We start from the raw sequence: 18,951 nt of genomic DNA on the forward strand, positions 1-18,951 counted from the left end.
CAAGATCTTATAATAGTTAAACTATTAGTGTATGTTGTTTTCTCCTGAAAACCTTTTTTTGAGGGTAATCTTTAGATTTTTAAAAAAAGTTAATGAGTCAAACACCAAAATAGGCTTACCATTTCCGTTGGGTATCAAGGAAGATTCTATATGAATTACTCAGTTTTGGCGTTATTTATTCAGCTGCTAGAATTTAGAACTGTTCTGAAACTACCAACTAAGCCTAAGAAACCAGTAATGTTGCTCTGAAAAGCAGATAATGTAGGCATTTGTCTCTTTTCAGAAGTGACATAGACATTCATATTGCAAAACTGATAAAGCGTTTTCATTGTTTCCACTAAAGTCCTACTCCAGTATCTTATCATAGCATGGAGATGACCCTGAGTTCTTGAAGGCTGCCAAACTGTGATAGGCCCCTTGTCAGAGTACAGTTTTGGTCCAAGGACTAGCCTTGGTCAAAGAAGCTCGCCACCAGAATGTTGATCGCCAAGTCATGGGTTTTTTTTCTTATAGAAAAATTCATGTAAATAACCTGTTGAGGCTTGGAGTGCTAACCATTTGTATTGGGGAAAGAAGGAACCACATTGATAAATTCACAGCTCTTTGGAGTGTTGAAATATGTATTTTCAGTTGACAAGGATAGCATAGATGAACTTTAAGGTTCCTCCCAACTCTAAACCTATGATTCTTGTCTTGAACCTACAACTCGATTTTCAAGCTTAAGTCTGTTTTAAATAAACTTTCAAGAAAGCGTCTTGCTGCATGAAGTGAGATCCATCTATAATGCTGGGCAATGTAATTAAAAGGAGAGCCCATTAGAGCAGGGGATAGGTAGACCAATTCAAATAAAACTATTTGGGAGATGAAAATATTTCCCTATTGTTATTATATAAAACAACCTCATAATATTCTAAAATACCATACTAGTACTTAGAATGAGATAGGTCAGCTTTTCTTAGTCTCTCAGCTGTAAGTTAATATGTTATGAGATACTTCAGAGTAGTGGAAAGAGAGCAGTACCCTACTGGTGACTTACAAATGACAGTTAATAAAGAAAAGTCAAAACAAAACAAAACAAAAAACTTTCGGGAGCAAAGAGGGACAAGTATAAAGAATTCCATTGTGCCTTTCCAGATAGTAGTGATGAGCCCTAAAGCAGGTGCTTCCCCATTTTCGATGGCACTTACTTCTCTGGTCTCCAAGGGAATTTCCCTGGCCTGGGTACCTCATTTTCTCTTTTACTTATTGTTTAAGAGACATGGGATTTAAAACCTCTTTCCTGAAGTAACAAATGGAATAAAGTACAATTCCACCTCTCTGATTGCCTGCTGGTTTTGTGATCTTTTTTGGCTTGTCTTTTCTTAAGGCTACTGAATTAACTTTTTGGCTGTTAGGCACCAGCAGAGCCACTAAAATGTCTCGTTTTTCTTTCTGTTAATGGTTTAATCTGGTCGAAACTAAATATTGGGTGTCCTCTCCATTCCTTTCCCTTGCAATACAATGACCCGACTTTGTTGTGACTTGCTGCTATTCTCAGCATTTCTGAAGCTTGCTCCTATTCAGGACATCCCCAGGCTATTCAGGCATTTGACCTTCGACTTGATAGTCAGAGAGTTTTTATGTAGCTAACTCCTTAGAGTTTTCTGTAGCCTTTCCCACAGTCCTCATAGTAGTGAGATTTCTGAGTAGAGCCAGCTTTAGTCAAAATCATGAAGTAGACAAAGTTACTATCTCACAGGCTCCTTTTTTCCTTTTGTTGATAGCACTGTTTTTGTACCCCCAGAGAACCATATAACAAAGTGAAGAAGTGGTAGTGGCAATAGCCAGTAAGTGGACATAAGGGCCTTCTCGATGCCCTTGGAAATCATATGATGACTGCTTCTTGAATTGCTTGCCTCCTACCTCCCTAAGAGTCTGCCCTAGATTCTCTTCTCTTTCTACAGTCTTTCCTGGGTAAGCTTATTCACTTCCATGTATTCATTTATGACTACCAAATTTCTATATCCAGCTCGAATCTCTTACAGGTCCTTATCTCCAACTTCCTGCTGGACATTTCCACATAGTTGCCCAACTAGAATTTCAACTGACACTTTGCACTGCCTTTCTTCCTTGCCTGGAATGTGTTCCTTCCTTAACTTTACCTCTCGGAATTCTTAGTACCCTTTTCTGATTCTCTCCTCATCCCAGCTACCAGTGCCTCCCAAAACCGCCTTGGATTTATTTTTAATATACTTATGAATGTACATCTTGTCTCCCCAGGTAGAATACAAGATCACAGAAGACTAAAACTGTTTCTTTTTTCTCCCTTTGTATCTTAAGTGCCAGAAAGAGTTCCTGGTACATAACAGATATTTGATATATTTTTGTTAAATCATTGATTTCCCCCAAACCTAAACTTCCCTACTCATGTTCCTTTCTGGTACCTAGCCTCAAAACCTTGGAAACATCTTTGACTCTCCCATTTCCTTCATCTTTCACATCTAATACATTGCTAAGTCCTGTCAGTTCTACTCTACAACATTTCATGCATTTGTCCCTTTCTTTCTGCCCATCTTGCTACCACCCTTTGTTCAAATCCCCTTCACAGCTCAACTGGACTATTTAAAAAAAAGCTTTATTGATATGTTTCATTTTTACATTACAATTATTTACAGATCATTCTCACTTCTTGAAAGTTATCTTAGAATGAAGTAAATCACTTAAATAAAGCTAATAATACAGTGGCCTTATCTGAAAGTATATATAACATTTCACATCTATAATACCTTTGCCTCTTTCTCTCTCTTTTTTTAATTAACAAAAATCCAATTTATCTTCCTCCTACCCCTTGTGCCAGTAGCTGAGGTCTTTGTATTTACTGAATACTAGACTATGAGATAAAATTATTTCTGTATGTTCTGTACCTAATCTAGTCCCCTGATTATTCCATTTTTTTTACCAGTATCAAATTGTTTTAATATTACTACTACGGCTAGGTTGGCGTAGTGAATAGAGCACCAGGCCTGGAGCCAGGAAGACTCATCTTCCTGAGTTCAAATATGGCCTCAGACACTTACTAGCTGTGTGACCCTGGGCAAGTCACTTATCCTCGTTTGCCTCAGTTTCCTCCCCTATAAAATGATCTGGAAAAGAGAACGACAAACCACCCTAGTATCTTTGCCAAGAAAAGCCCAAATGGGGTCACAGAGAGTTGGACGCAACTCAACAATAACAACAAAAGTACAGTTTGATATGTGGCACTGCTAGGCCACCTTCAATCCCATCCCCCCCCCTTATTTTTTCTTGAGTTTCTTGACTTAATTTCTTCTAGTTCTATAAAGTAATCTTTTAATAGTTTGGTTGGTATGACATTGAATAAGCAAACTGATTTAGACAATATTTAGATATTTAGATTTAGATAACATCGTCACTTTTATCTGAGGGAAGGGAATAAGCATTTATGTAGCACTTCCTAGGTACTAAGTATTGTGCTCAGCACTTTTTACAAATATTATCTCATTTAATCTTCATAACAACCCTGTGAGATAGGTGCCATTTTGTAGTTGAGGAAACTGATTCAGGCAGAGGTTAAGTGACTTGCTCAGGGTCACACAAGTAGTAAATGCCTGAAGCCACATTTGAACTCAGGTCTTCCTGATTCCCAGCCCTCTCTCCACTGTACCACCAGCTGCCTCCTGTTACCATATTGGCTCCTGATTATATTGGCTCATCCTTCCTATGAGTAATTAATATTTTTTCTAATTATTTAGGTCTGTCTTTGCTTCTGTAAACAGTTGCTTGTAGTTGTAATTATGTGGTTCTTTTGTATATTTTGGAAGGTAATCTCCTAAACATTTTATACATTCTGTAGCAATTTTAAACAATATCCTACTGACTGGTCTTCCTGCCTCTAGTTTTTTTTTCCCTTTCAACCATATCCTGCACACAGATGGCACCATAATCTTACTAAGGCATAGGTCTTGACATGTCGCATCCTGATTTTTTTTAAATGCCTCTAGGTTAAAATACAATCTCCTTAACCCGACATTTAACTTAATTCATAATCTGACTGTAGCCTTCTTGTGGACTTTAGTACTCTACGTCCCATTCACACTAGACTGCCAGTTGTCTCCGGGATCTGGCATGCCATCTCCTAGCCTCCATATATTCATCTCTGTATGTGGAATGCAGTACATCCTCATTTCTTACTTCCCTGTTCAAATCAATTTCCACCTTCTCTATGAAGCCTTCCTTGATCATCCTAGCTGAAAGTATTGTCTCCTTCCTCAAATTTTCTTAGAGCACTTTGATTCTCTCCTTTGGCTCCCATCACTCCATACATTTTATTATTATTACTCATGTACATGGCATATATTATCCTCATCCCCCACCCACATGGCAGATATAGTTTCCTTGAGGGTTGGATTGTGTCTTTTTTTAATCTTTCTATCCCTGTCACATTTTAGGGACTTCATCAATGTTTACTGAATTGAATTGAATTTGATGTTAGGGGTTTCCTTTGTCCATTACCCTGAAGAGAAATAATATCCCTGCTACTCTTTAAAATTTAGTCTATGTAATGCCTTCGAAAAGGAAAAATCTGACTCATGACTGGAGGTACTTATTGCAATGGAATGGCATTTTTCTTTTTGGCAAAACATGTATGACTTTCTCTTTCCCAAGTAAATACTCTGTATGAATGAAGGGGAAGAAAAATTATGCTGTAAGAAACAAATCAATATCATTGTAAAAATCTGTGTTGCTTCTACTTCATCAGTAATGAGTTTCATTGATGAGAATCAAACCTTTATCATGGTGTGATGTTTTTTGTTTTTGCTGTTAAAAGTCAAGGCATTTAAACAATACATTATGGTGAAGAGAGTTAATAGTGTATAATTAAATCCAACAACGAAGACCTGAATCAACTTTGTTACCCAATGAGAAATGTTTGAAGCTAAAGAGTTTTAACATAAGGGAAAGGTCATAGGATTCACTACTAAGAACAGACCTTTGGAGGTCACGTAGTCCAGCTGCTTCATTTTGCAGAGGAGGAAGCTGACCCATGAAGTGGCTTGCTCACGATTACACAGATAATTGTCACTCTGATATCATTTACACTGCTACTTATCAATGTTTTACCATGCCTCCAGATGATAATGTATGATAATTATGTCTTTATGCACATTGAAACTCAGCTCTAAATTGGTACAAAACAGTACTCGGGTCTTTATCATCTCAGAGATTTATCAATTACTTGCATCAGTCAAGAAATAAACAAAACCCGAATCAGCATTTTAAAACTACTTACGAATTTATTCTGCCTTCAGCCCTGCCCATCTATGAGAATATATTCCCAATTTCTTATCTTCATTCTTTCATTCAAGAAATATTCAGATCTGTTTAAATCAATATTGATAAAGTACAAATGAAATTATACTGGACATAGAGTCAGAGCACTTGGGTTAAAATTTCACCTCTGCCACTGGTCATCTGTATGACTTTGAGCAGGTCATTCCGACATTGGGCTTCAGTTTCTTCAACCATGAAATAATAAATTATGCTAGGTATCTCCTAAGGTTCCTCCTAGATTTATATTTATGATCATTGTACATGCAAAGATTTTAGGGTGTACAAAGATGAATAAAACAAAGTCTCTCCTCTCAAAAAGCTTGTGGTACATAACATATTGTATTTATTCATATAATTCATGCCCTATCCCCTCAGTTTTGAAGAGGAAATTGTTTTACCTCCATGTAATCATTATTTCACATACACATATATACCAGCCCCCCAGATTGGGGTGCTTTTGTTGTCAGCAGCTGCAGCTGCCCCTTGAAGGATTTTTAAGAGTAATTCATGAGATATGAATGTCTCTGTAATGCTAAATATTGCTTAAGAATTCACTGTTCAACACTTTTCATCTATTCTAAACAACCCATCAGAGGTTCAGCCAGGAAGGAAATTATACCTATAGTGGCAGCAGAAATCAATTTTCTTGCATAATTCCCATCTCTCTCCCCTGACTATGTTTTAGAGAGAAAATGAGTGCTTAAAAATTGATTTGGGGGCGATTGGAAGGGAAAGGGGAGAATTATATAAGTAAATGTATTTGTAAATGATGGTTGATTCTTAGTGCTTGAGATCTTTGAAAATATCTACTAACTGGATGTACTTTCACTTACTGTGGCTGATCAATTATCATTAGACATTTATTAATTGTCAGCTATGTATCAAGCTCTGTGCTACACGTGGGAATACAAATTCAAAAGTCAGATAACTCCTCTCAAGGAACTTGTCTACTAATGTCACTCTATTCACATGTTATCGACGTTGCATTTTTATTTATATTTTTTAAAAGTCTTCTGAGGTCAGTAGAGAACATGTTGCTAGCAAATTAGTCCTCCACGATGATTCTATATCAAAGTATTGCTTTTTATGTGAAAGACATTAAAAGGTGAAGTTATAGATACTTCTAATTTTAATTTCATTTAGAAGTATAATCTGGCTAATATTTCTAATGATCTGTTATATCAATATGAGGGATGGGTGCTGGACAGATGATTTCATTGGCACAGGAAAGTCTCAAGTTAGGAAACTCTACCAATGCCAGTAAGCACCTTCTGTTCCACTTATAAACCGAGAGAATTCCTTAGAGCACTAGGTGATTAAGGGACTTGCCCAGGGTCACATAGACATTATTGGTCAGAGGAAGGGCTTCAACCTAGGTCTTCCTGGTTGCCCATGATGCCTTCCTCTGATGCCAACTCGCTATCCATTAGGACATTCTGCCTTGGATGGATGCCGATGGAGCATAGGATATACCTGCATTTTCAAAACTAAATTTTTATTAAGCACAAACAACATTTATTTAATTGGATTAAACCAATAATGGTATGCAGCAGCTAGGTGGCTCAGTAGATAGAGTGCTGGGCCTGGAGTCAGGAAGACCTTAGTTCAAATCCAGCCTCAAACACTTACTAGCTATGTGACCCTGGGCAAGTCACTTAACCTCTGTTTGCCTGTTTCCTCAACTGTAAAAGAGGAATAAAAAATAGCACCTACCTCAAAAGGTTGTTGTGAGGCTCAAATGAGATAATAATTATAAAGCACTTAGCACAGTGCCTGGCACATAGTAGGTGCTAAATACTTATCCTCTTCTCTCTTCCCTCCCTAAACCCTCTGAGTATTTATAACCTAGTGAGCAAAGACAAGCATACATACATAAACGTAAGTGACTACATAGACTCAAGTTTCTACATAGCCACCAATAGGCATAAACATTTAGTTTATGCCTAAAAGTAGGCATATGTGCTATGTGGGTGTCTTGTCATCTCCCCTCCTGACATCTGGGCATTTTATCCATGGCTGCTCATTGAAAAGATTAGATTCTGACAGCAGGTTTATCTGGGGACTGAGCAAATGAAACCCTGGAAAGAGCAGGAGGTTGAAGTGAATCTTTAATTCTTAAACATAGTGTCAAAGGTAGCCATCACATGTGACTGTAGAGTTAAATCATGCCTTTAGTTTTTGCAGGCAAAGAAAAAAAAAGAAGTTAAGTATTCATACTTGTAGAAAATATTTCTACCTTTGATAAACAGTCTAGCTATAAAGATAGTTATTGGTTGAATAATTCAGAAAACAAAATCAGGCTATTAGGGTTATGAGAGAGAACAATGTCTTTTGAAAAGGTTGAGTAGGGTATGGTACATAAAACCCTGAGAAGACTTTTTTTCCCAGTAATGTTGTAGAAATTCTCATTCAGATTCGTGCTTTGTGTATTCTTCTAGTGTGTTACAATAAAACAATGGAGCATGCCAGACTATGCCACAGTGTTGATTAATGCATTCCTTGAATGTGTTGATTAATGCGTTCCTGGGATGCAGCCGTATGCCCTGACTGCACCTGAGGTGTTCTCTAATCAGCAGCGCTTAAGTTGCCAGTCCAACCACATTTTGGTGTTTATACATGTACACTTATGTATGGATGGAGTGTCTGGAAGTATTCTATGGAAAAAATAAAAGTGGAAAAGCATTTTATATGAATAGTCTTCTCTTACTATATGTTCAGTTGGGACTTTATCAATTAAAGAAATTACAGAGGAAAATCACTGAATTGAATGGATAATAATATTTTTATCACTTTCATTCTTTTTTCAATTATTCAAATTTAGTTTTTTAAAAAAAGCCTACCAACATGTGTATTATGAACCATAATAACCTCAATGAGGAGGAAGAAGGTACCCAAATATATTGTTAATTTTATGTTTTTAATACAGTTTGGTAAATCCAGAGTTTGATGAATAACTATATCCAAAGAGTAACCATTCATTCATTTCAGTTAGGTAAATTTAGAATTCTGAGAATGGCTGCATCCAAAAAAAGTAACTATTAATTCACTGATATCAATTTGAAAAGTCTCTATAAGAGTGCTCTGAGGGTTTATCCTTGGCCTCATGCTGTTTACCATTTTTATCAATGACTTGGATAAATGCATAGATGTAATACTTAATGCAATTTCATCAGACACAATCCTGAGGACAGATAACACACTGAAAGACAAAATTGAGATCCCAAAATATCTCAGCTGGCTAGGAAATCAGGCTAAAGCAAATACGCTATAATTTAATACATATAAAACAGTCTTACATTTTGTGAAGAAGTCAACTTCACAGATTCAAAGTGGGCTTGGACTAGGGGGAATTTGCAAGTTCGGTGTGAATCACCACTAAAAAACCTAATATCTTGTCTGTATTAAGAGAGACACAATGTACAAATCAAGGATGATAGTCCCTTTTCACTCTGTCCTCATTAAAAGATATATAGAGTTTGGGGCACTATATTCTGTTAAGGACATTGATAAGCTCAATGTGCCTTCAGATGAGGGAAAAAAGAATAGAGATGAGCCTTCATCTCCTATCCAAGTATCAATTGAAGGAATCGGGTGTGTTCAACCTGAAAAAGAGAAGATTTGAGGTAGAATAGGATAACTGTCTTCAAATATTTTCAGGACTGCTTATCTTCGGAAGGTAGATAGAACTAGGTTCTATGGAAGGGCTGTGCAGAGTGGCAGGTTTCAGTTCACTGTGAGAAAAACTTACTGACCAGAGCAATCCAAAAAGTAGAATTAGTTGCCTTGAGAGGTGATGGATTCTCCCTCATTGGAATTCTTTGGGCAAAGGCTAGATGATTGACATTCTATGAGCAACATTGTCTAAAGGATTCTCATTCAGATACTCAGTTATCTAGTTGATGAAATTAGGTATATCAATTGGTATCCTCTTCTTGTCATCAAACTAGTATTATTGTATTGTTAATCTGTTTCAATCATAGATGCAACTTTTTCTTATTATGTTATCAAATTCGTATCAAACCAGTTTTTGTCCAATGCTTATTCTTGCAAAAGGCTTAACTGTTTGCAATTCTAGTTCTTAGTTGGAAAAAGAGAGTGTTACATCACTTCCCAAAACACACACACACACACACACACACACACACACACACACAAAAAAAACACACACTCAGGAGTAATTTTTGCTTTCATTTGTTGCAGACGCTAGAATTCTTTTGCTTGTTTCCAAACTTCCAGGCCCTCAGTTTCTGATTCTCTTAGGACTACGTGGATGAAAAGTTGCTTATTCCCTTTCAGGAATACAGACAGGTAGACAGGAAATATAGGTGTCCAATGACAGAAGTATTTCTATTTCAGCGTTCATGGAAGGCAAGAGATTCTGTCTGACATTTGATAATTTAACAAAAAAATTAAATGGCTCTGAAGAAAATGTGCATATCGATATACAAACTTTTCATGCAACACCACAAGTCATATGGGAGGATGCAATTTTGGTTCAAGTTTACAAACAATAGAAACACACAGGATGTGTTTAAGGTAACTAATCTCAGGAAGTTGTTTTTTGTTTTTGTTTTTGTTTTTTGATCAGCAAAGAAGGGCCTTTAAATCATTACAGTAAGAAATGCATAGAAATGCATAGAAGAATAGTCTGCATTTGTGATTAGACATGCATTTCCCTTGGTCTGCTTCAATTCCACAAGTACAGAAAGGATAAACAAAGGAGAAGCAGTGAACATAATTAATCCATTTTTTTCTATAAAGCTTTTGATACTGTACCACACAAAAGCTCTGCTTACAGAGACTGCTGGCATGGTAAAAGAAAAGCCATAGAAGAATAGAAAGGACATTTCAACATGGGGAGAGACAGACAGACAGAGTGAGGGAGCCAGAAAAAAAATTGGTTCCTTTACATTTCTGTTTTTTATTTGCTATATCCTATTTATGATTGAGTCAATGCCATTGATCAAATGGGCTGTTTCTTGTAACCACACAATTATTGAGGAGTCAATAAATACAATTAGACAAAACTACAAGATTCAAATGAGCTGGAAAAAATGTATTCAAATTGGAGGGCATTGGAATATTCATCTTTATTATGTAACATTTGACTCTCATAAATACTTTAAATACAAATATGTTTTAACATTATCGTCTACTTGAGGGCATAAGACTGTCTTCATAACTGGTTTTATATGTAGCACAGTTAAATCCTAGTGACAGGAACACACAGCTGCTAAAAATGACTTGAAGAGTTATCTCAGAGAAATAGGGAAAAGGAGACTATTGTGGCAATTCAATTCCAGCCTAAGAGGCATTGAATAAATATTTGTTGAACTGAAGTTATCTATCGATTAATTACTGTACCTAAATTGGAGATAGTCAATTCTGAAAACTTGTAACCTTCAGCAAGCCCTGAATGCCTATAGAAAATGGTGAAATATTTTTTCCCTTTTAGAAAATACCATCATTTTGACACAATGGACTCTTCACTACCAACATCCAAATAGTATCCCCATCACACACACACACACACACACACACACACACACACACACACACACACACGATTCAGAAACAAAGGATTTGGGTTCAAAACTATTTACCACCTAAGACAAATCACTTGCCATCTCAGTCTATAATTCTATGAAGTAGCACATGAGTGCTATTTGAATAGGATAGAAATGAACAGTTATTAGACTATGAAGGTAGAATTTGAGCTAAGTGTGCAGGAAGACTTAAATAAAATAGAAGGGAGGAAGAGATAGATGCATCCAGGAAAGAATAACTAATTCAGTTTGGAGAAGAAAGTTCATATAGGGAAGTAAGATTCAGAATGGTAAGCAGGAGACATTCAGACATTGAGCTCCAGGCTAAGGATTCTGGACAATATGCTCTTGGCAGTGGAGATTCGTTGAAGGTTTTTGAACATGGGATGATTTTTTCAAAGTGGGAGATTACTGAACTGGGAAAGTTTTAAATTGGACTAGGACTGGAAGACGGATCAGGAGACTATTGCCATGGTCAAGCTTCTGGTAATGGTGACGTAGACTACAATAGTGATAGTAGGAATGGAAAAAGAAAAGGGTATGCGACACTTACATGAATAAAGTGAAACTAAAACAGCTCTTAAATGGAACGTGTTTAAAATGTCCCAGTTGCACTTGCTTGGTCTTTTTATTCAAATTAGCTGAGAGGTTTTTTTGTTTTTGTTTGTTTCACACTTCCATGATGCATAAGATCTCACTGGAGATATCAGTGACTCTAGAGCAGAAATGTGGATTGTGATAATAAATCATTCCAGTTTGTTTTCAGCATCTTCAAACTATCTGGAAAAGGGGAATTTTTCTTGAAGATGCGCTATTGCCAGCAAGAAGAGAAATGCTGTGATCAGTCATAACTGATGGAGTACATAGCTTTAAAAGCTAAGAGGTCAAAAGTAACATTAAATGGGGGTGGGGTGGCAGAGGAAGAAGGAGGGGATAGCATGTATACAATTAAAACTAAAATTCTTTTCACAGCAAAAAGTGGATACAATGCCAAGGAAGACAATGAAGAGAAACAGTACATAGCATTCAAAAGGATCAGCAGAAACATTTTTTGAGGTGATACTTAGGACAATATGTCATTGGTTCTAGGCAGACAAATATGAATCAACTTTATAGGAAAAGAGTTGCAGTATTTTCTATTACTTGGAGTAGAAATTTTTTAAACCACCTTATTAATTTAGGAACATTCCCTAATAGATTGTAACATCTCCAGTAAGAAATTTTCATTTAAGAATTCTTTCATATTTCTGGATCAAGGCAATTAAACCACAGAGAACATGCTGAGATTAATCACAATGTTCAGAATTAGTGTTGTAAAGTGACACAGCAGGCACAGAGATTGTGTTACTTATAGACATGTTATGGTCTCTATGAGATCTAACTTACCCTCTCCTGATGTATTGAATCAAGGAACTCCTCCACATAAGACTGTGTTTCTTAAATCCATATCTCTAATTTAGTCAGTGTATTACTTAATGAAGAAACTCCTTCTACCAATGCGGACCAGCAGCATTTTTGCTATTTTTAGAGAGTTTCCTGAAGGCAGTGAGAGATTAAATGGCTCACTGGCCCAGGATCACACAGTCCACTTGTATAAGCAGGTCTTCTTGAATCTGAGGCAAGACCTACACCCACTACTTGATGCTGAGTCCCTTACTGTTTCTTTTTGTTTAATTTAATTTTTTTTGTAACATTTTAAGTTCAAAATGGTCTCCTTCCTGCCTTCCCCACCCAAGAGAAGGCCAACATTTGACAGACATATAAATATATTAAAATTATACTATGCATACTTCTATTTATCAGTTCTTTCTCTGGAGGTGGATAGCATCTTCCTTCATAGGTCATTTGTAAGTGATTTGAGCATTTATAATACTCAGAATAACTTGGTTGCTCATAGTTGTTTATGGTTTCTTAGTATAAATATAAAGTATTACACTAGATGGCACAGTGGTTAGAGTGTCAGGCCAGGAACCAGGAGTCAGGGAAACCTAAGTTCAAATACAGCCTCAGATATTTACTAGCTGTGTGATCCTGGGCAAGTCTATTTGCCTCAGTTTCTTCATCTGAAAAATGAGTTGGACAAGAAAATGACAAACCATTCTAGTATATTTGCTAAGAAAACCCCAAATGGGATCATGATGAGTCAACCATGACTGAAAAGACAACAGCAGCAACAATTTTTCTTGGTTCGCCAAATCAAGTAAAAGGGAAAATGGTCTTAATTTTCTAAAATGGAAAAATTCATTAGTATAAAAAGGTAATCGAAAGGACAGTCGAAGCTACCAGCCTATATGCCTACTTTTTTCATCTCTGGTATCTTTATTAGAATAATCTATACTTGTATGAAGGACAAATTATTCCCACATCTTGATGGACATAGAACTCATGGAAAGATATTAAGAGGTAAGATCTCAATTATAACATCTATTATTTTTTCATTAAAAAAATTACTCAAGAGAGCAAAATGTGTCCTTAAAAATCCTCTTTTGACAAGGAGACTCCTATGTATATATTAAGATCATATTAGATTCCCTGAGAGATACAACCACAGAAATAGTTTTGGTCATTGATCCTCTGATTTCAAGTCATGAAACAGGAAAATACCAGAGGTATTCATCACTGTCATGGAGACTGTCCCATGAATGCTCCATGTGGAAGAAGGATTACCTGTAAATGGTAAGGTTCTCCAGATGCTTCCGCTTGTGGATAATGTTTTGCTGATTGAATCAACTTCCTCATTGATAACCACAAAAAAAAAGATGACCATAACAATCTACACAGGAAAAACCAAGTGGATGAAAAATATTTATCACCTTAGTAATGACATAGTTGCATGGGCAATTGTAGAATGATCTGGGATTAAAACTAAATAAAAGAAAAAGAATGGGTCAGTATGCTGGAAATTTTGCAGCATTTTGAATGATCCAAGATGCTTCCTGAAACAAAAACCCATGTTTTTTCACGCCAGTGTTCTCCCAATGATGCTATATGCCTATGAGTCGTGAAACACTACAATTCTGGAAGAATCAAAATTACTGATGACCCAAAGAGCAACGGAAAGACATATAGTAGGCATAAGTAGGCTGAAACATATTACCGGTGACTTGTATGTAAGAAGTAATGTAAGTAACATTTTAGAAATGCAAATAGTGAAGGATAGCTGATGGACCTCCCAAATGCTGCACTGGTACTAATCATATACACACATACACATACATACATACACACATATACATATATGGACGCGTATATGTATATATGTATGTGTATATGCATATATACAGACATATGTAAGTGTATGTGTATACACACATATAATACACAGAAGAAGTCCTCTAGCCTGTGGCATAGATTATCAAAATTCAGAGCAGGAAGGGACCTCATTGGTTCTCTAATCCAACCTCCTCATTTTACAAGTAAGGAAGTAGAGTGTAAAGAGGAAAAGTGATTTTTTCCAAAGTTACACAGCTAGTAAGTAGCAGAGCCAGGATTAGAACCTAGGTTTTCTGATTCCAAATTCAATGTCCTTTCCATTGCAGGTCTTCTACAGAGGATTTGTGAGACAACACAGATAAAAATCACAGAAAATAAAAAGTGCAAATGGATTATAACACGCACTGTTAAAGGAAGAGCCGATATTGAGGGGATTATAGATAAGGGTAAAATCACCCAAGCCTCCTATTATTTTTTTCACTTAAGTAGGATAAGCCGAAAACTATCTAAGTACTGCCTTCTACTAGGCAGCTAGGTAGCACAGCTGATAGAACACCAGACCTGGAGTCAAGAAGACCAGAGTTCAAATATAGACTCAAGCATTTACTACCTATGTGACGCTGGGCAAGTTACTTAGCCTCTTTGCCTCAGTTTCCCCAACTGTGAAATGGCGATATCAATGGCACCTACCTCATAGGGTTGCTGTAATGAGCAAATGAGATAATACTTGTAAAAAGTGCTTAGCACAGTGTCTCACATCGCACATAGTAGGCATTTTATAAATGCTTATGCCCTTCCACTTATTCTAGAATCATTATATGGATGTAGAGAGGTAATGCGTGCCTAAGGTTCTCTAAATTTTCCTTCTGAAGCTTATATTAACTAGTTCTTGATTAGTCCCAGTGACTCACAGGTGCCCAGTTACCTATCCTTCTTAATGTTCCCTTTCATGGAAATTATATTAGTAGAGCTTTGAGAGTGGGGTATGACTCATCCAAGGGAAATACTACATCTTTACATCATTTCTTAGTTTTGAACTTCAAAGGGATGCCTGACTTGATCAGCATGGCTACTTTTTCCGCCAATGCAGATCCCCAAATCTCCATGCCTTAGTAGACAGTTTTTGGTATGTAAAAAAAAAAATCATCACCTAGTAGCCACCTAGATGGTGAAACTCCCCAAACTTACCAAAGTTAGTCCTCAGACATCTGAGAGACTGATACTTAAATCTGTTCCTCGGTAGGATCTGCCAGAGCATACCTTCCGGTGAACTCCCAAGACATGATGAAGATTCATGAGTAAAATAGTGGGTTCATTTTCTACAAATGTTGTTTGTGTGTGAACTCTACCATTTTACTCATGTTTTCTTTCTTGCGTTGTTCTGAAGCTGACTTCTACGAGACTGACCTCAATAATGAAATTAACTCTATCATCAATTATTTATTTTCCCCCTGGTGAGAGAAATGGAAAGTGCTTATTAGAGCTGGAATTAGAAAACAATATACACATTAATTTTAAATTATTCAAATTGCATAGATTTCTTTGCAAATGATGATTAGAGGATTTGTTACCATTTTAAATTCTTGCTAGTTACTTCATCTTTTCTTGAAATACCACATATGTGATTCCTGTAATTTTTTTTAATAATTGTTATGGTAGGATTAGGTTTTCTTCATTGAATCCTAGGGAGTCTCCTGAGTATATTTCTAGGGATTTGACTGTGACTAGCTTACACTTCCCAGTAGTTTTCCTTCTTTTTTATGCAAATTATTAGTCAAAACAATTCATTTTTATTACCTAGTATGATTCAACAGAATACATTTCTTAGAAAATAAAAATTACATTGAAAAGAAATTTAAATACTGGATTAAAAAAAGAGAAAAGAGCATTCTTAAAAGAAAACTTTGTATACCTTACTAGCCAGGTTTTTATTTCCTTGGTGATTGGTATTGGTGATTGAATAAAATTGTTTTTTTCTAAGTGAGCCTCTAGTATTCCCATACCATTGTTCCTCTATTGTACTACCACAGAACCAGCATTATGATTTTGATCTTAAAAGAAGCAAGAAAAAGTAGGAAAGTATCATGAGCTGTGGAAATAAAGCATTTTATGTTTTTCTTGTCTCTCATATTGTTTATGCTTCCACCTCTTTCTGATCCTCTTACTGATATAAGAACATTCAAATTCCATGGCCTCTTCCACTGGACATAGTTCTTTCTGGTCTCATTCTCTAACAGTGCTGGAAAGATGTGGCAGATAGTTTATTTCCTCTGAGGCAGGAATTCTTGAGCTAGGAGGCACAAATGTAAGAAAACTATTTTGATAAGTATATTTCACTAAAATTGGTTTCCTTTATAGTCCTATGGATTCTATTTTATGCATTTGAAAACATTCTGTCAGAATATGTATAGAACATCTGCTCTGAGATTTACTCTGGCCTCTGGCTCTCCCTATTTTTAAGTATAGAATATATGTGAAAAAATGACCTTTCTTCTAAATAGATGTTTATGATAAAGTTAGCATCTGGGATATTCCATGGCAGCATTCCATGAAAGATGAATTGATTTAATTTAAAAGTATATATTTTAATGTCTTCCCCATTGAGATAGCCTCCTTCAATATTTAATAAGGTCAAATTAACATATGACAGTACAAGTAATCAGAATGTCCTCATTAGCGGTATTTTTTTCTATAGATCTTTTTTCTTTTAACTATGTCTACATAATGGCCAACAGATGTTTTAGAAAGGAATAAATTGGTACATGGGGCAGTAGTTTCTGAACAGTGAGGCTTGTTGTTCCCAGTGAAACATTTTATGAAAGCCCATATGCCCTAATACAAGAAGGAGGTTATCGGCCAAAATGATTAATTAGTCACTCCTCAGGGGACCACAGGCTTTGTTTTTGCCTTATGATTGGTTGTCAATTTGATATATGTAAATGGCAAATAAGGTCATATACTCAAAGCAAAAGCCTTTAACTGGCTAGATCAGGCTCCTTGCCCATCTACGCCAAGTTCGAAGATAAAGTGATGGAGATGATAGCTTCGAGGTAGAGTCAAAGATAACCTTGGAGTCCTGGCCCTACATTTTATATTAATGTACATTATGTAGTTAAGGGATGTAGTGAATGTATTAGGTAAAACAACATAATATTGTTCTTAACATTTGTCCAGTGTAGACAAGGCCTAAAATGTTTTGTTTTATTTGGTTTGGTAGATTGACTTCTGTGATTGTTTTGTGTTTGTTTTTGGTGTAGTTTGATTTTGTTGTTAATTGTTTGGGACATTTTGCTTAGCATTGTGTTTCTGGAAGAAACTAATATTATTCTCAGTACAGACCTGAAACATATTCCCTTGGGACATGATAACTATTTAGTTTATATGATTTAATAAGAGTAATCTTAATTAAAAAGTGACTAGTATGTAGTGCTGGGATGGCGTTAGTGGGAGGGGAAGGAATGGTCCAAAATACTCTGGTCCTCAAATCTTTCTCTTTGTGTCTCCCACCACTCCAACTCAATGAGCATCTTCAAGTGCTTGGTGCCTAAAAAATAATGGTCTCTGTACAAGTTCATTCTCTGAACATAATGAGACTGAACCTCTGATTTTATTAGCATAATTTCCAAATGGAAACATTCACTCTTCCATACAGGTTAGCACCTTCTCTGCAACATAGGTATAATCTCATTTTATGAGGAGAAAAGGTTCTTACAACTTATTATACCTTTGTTTACATAATATAAAATTATGTAAATGGAAAAATAAAATAATTGAATCAACTCATTACTTTGATGCTTAGTGGAAAGCTGCTTTGATTAATATTTCCCTCATTAAAGTAACCAGATTTTTTGACATCATATAAATATAATGTTTGAAAATTTGGGGTGATGCCTTGCCAGAGTTCTTACAATAATGGATGTTGGATATGTAATTCTGCACCTGAAATGCTTTTTGAATAAGCTTTCAACTAACTAAGGCATGTCATTCAGTTGTTTTGGTGTGTTTAATTGATTTTTTTCCCCTGAAATTTCCCAGATAAGTAAATATCCTTATTTTACCCTTTACACAGCCTTAGAATCCAGACTTTGTGTCCTGAGACAGTCCTAGCTCAAATGGTGAAAGAAATAGTCTGTTTTGGCTACCTTTCCCTTTGTCCTGTCACTCTCCTCTCTTCATCTCTAGGTCTCTCATCCACCCCATACCTACGCACTTTGTAGAAGATGCTTATTTCCTTCTTAGCTAATCTCTATTGAGGTATTGATCATTGCTTTAGTAACTCACTTTCCATTTTAATAGTTGATTCTTTAAGGAAAAAAGCTAAAGGGGTACAAAGGAGTCTGGTATTAGGAATTCACTGAGTGGGTCCTGTATTTTTGTCCAGGGGGTTGTTGCCTGTTGACCACCAAGTCACACTACCCATGTTCCTGACTGTGAAGCCACCCCTACCCAGATTATAACTTTAGTGATGGAACCTTAATATGACAACTAACATAAGTATGTTTATTACTAAAATATACTCATTAGTAATGGAGATTCATACCTTGAGCTTCTCAAGGGATACTCAAATGCAGTATTACTGCCATGAATTCTAAATGGAATAGACTCCCAGAATCTGAAAACTATAAAGAACCTTAGAGATCTGGTTAAAACTCCCAATTTTACTCATTAATAGCTGATGTGAGATTGGAACCAGGTCCCCCGAGTCACAGTTCTGTGCTCTTTCCATGATTTCACTCACTCTACAATTCCACAAGAATTGGATTGCCAAATAATTAATTTCAGATATGGTAGTTTCTTCTTTATTCTGAGGCTCTAAAAAAGGATAGGTTCAATCAAATTACTGATGGATGAGCCCAAATAATTC

General features: G+C 36.1%; 1 protein-coding gene across 24 annotated transcripts in view; it reads left to right on the top strand.

The window, feature by feature from the left end:
• The window catches only part of NRCAM (neuronal cell adhesion molecule), a 321,453-nt gene that overhangs the window by 172,818 nt on the left and 129,684 nt on the right, over positions 1-18,951 (top strand). The window lies entirely within an intron of this gene.

This window comes from Trichosurus vulpecula, chromosome 5, assembly GCF_011100635.1.
Source record: "Trichosurus vulpecula isolate mTriVul1 chromosome 5, mTriVul1.pri, whole genome shotgun sequence".
Classification (NCBI taxonomy): Eukaryota; Metazoa; Chordata; class Mammalia; order Diprotodontia; family Phalangeridae; genus Trichosurus; species Trichosurus vulpecula.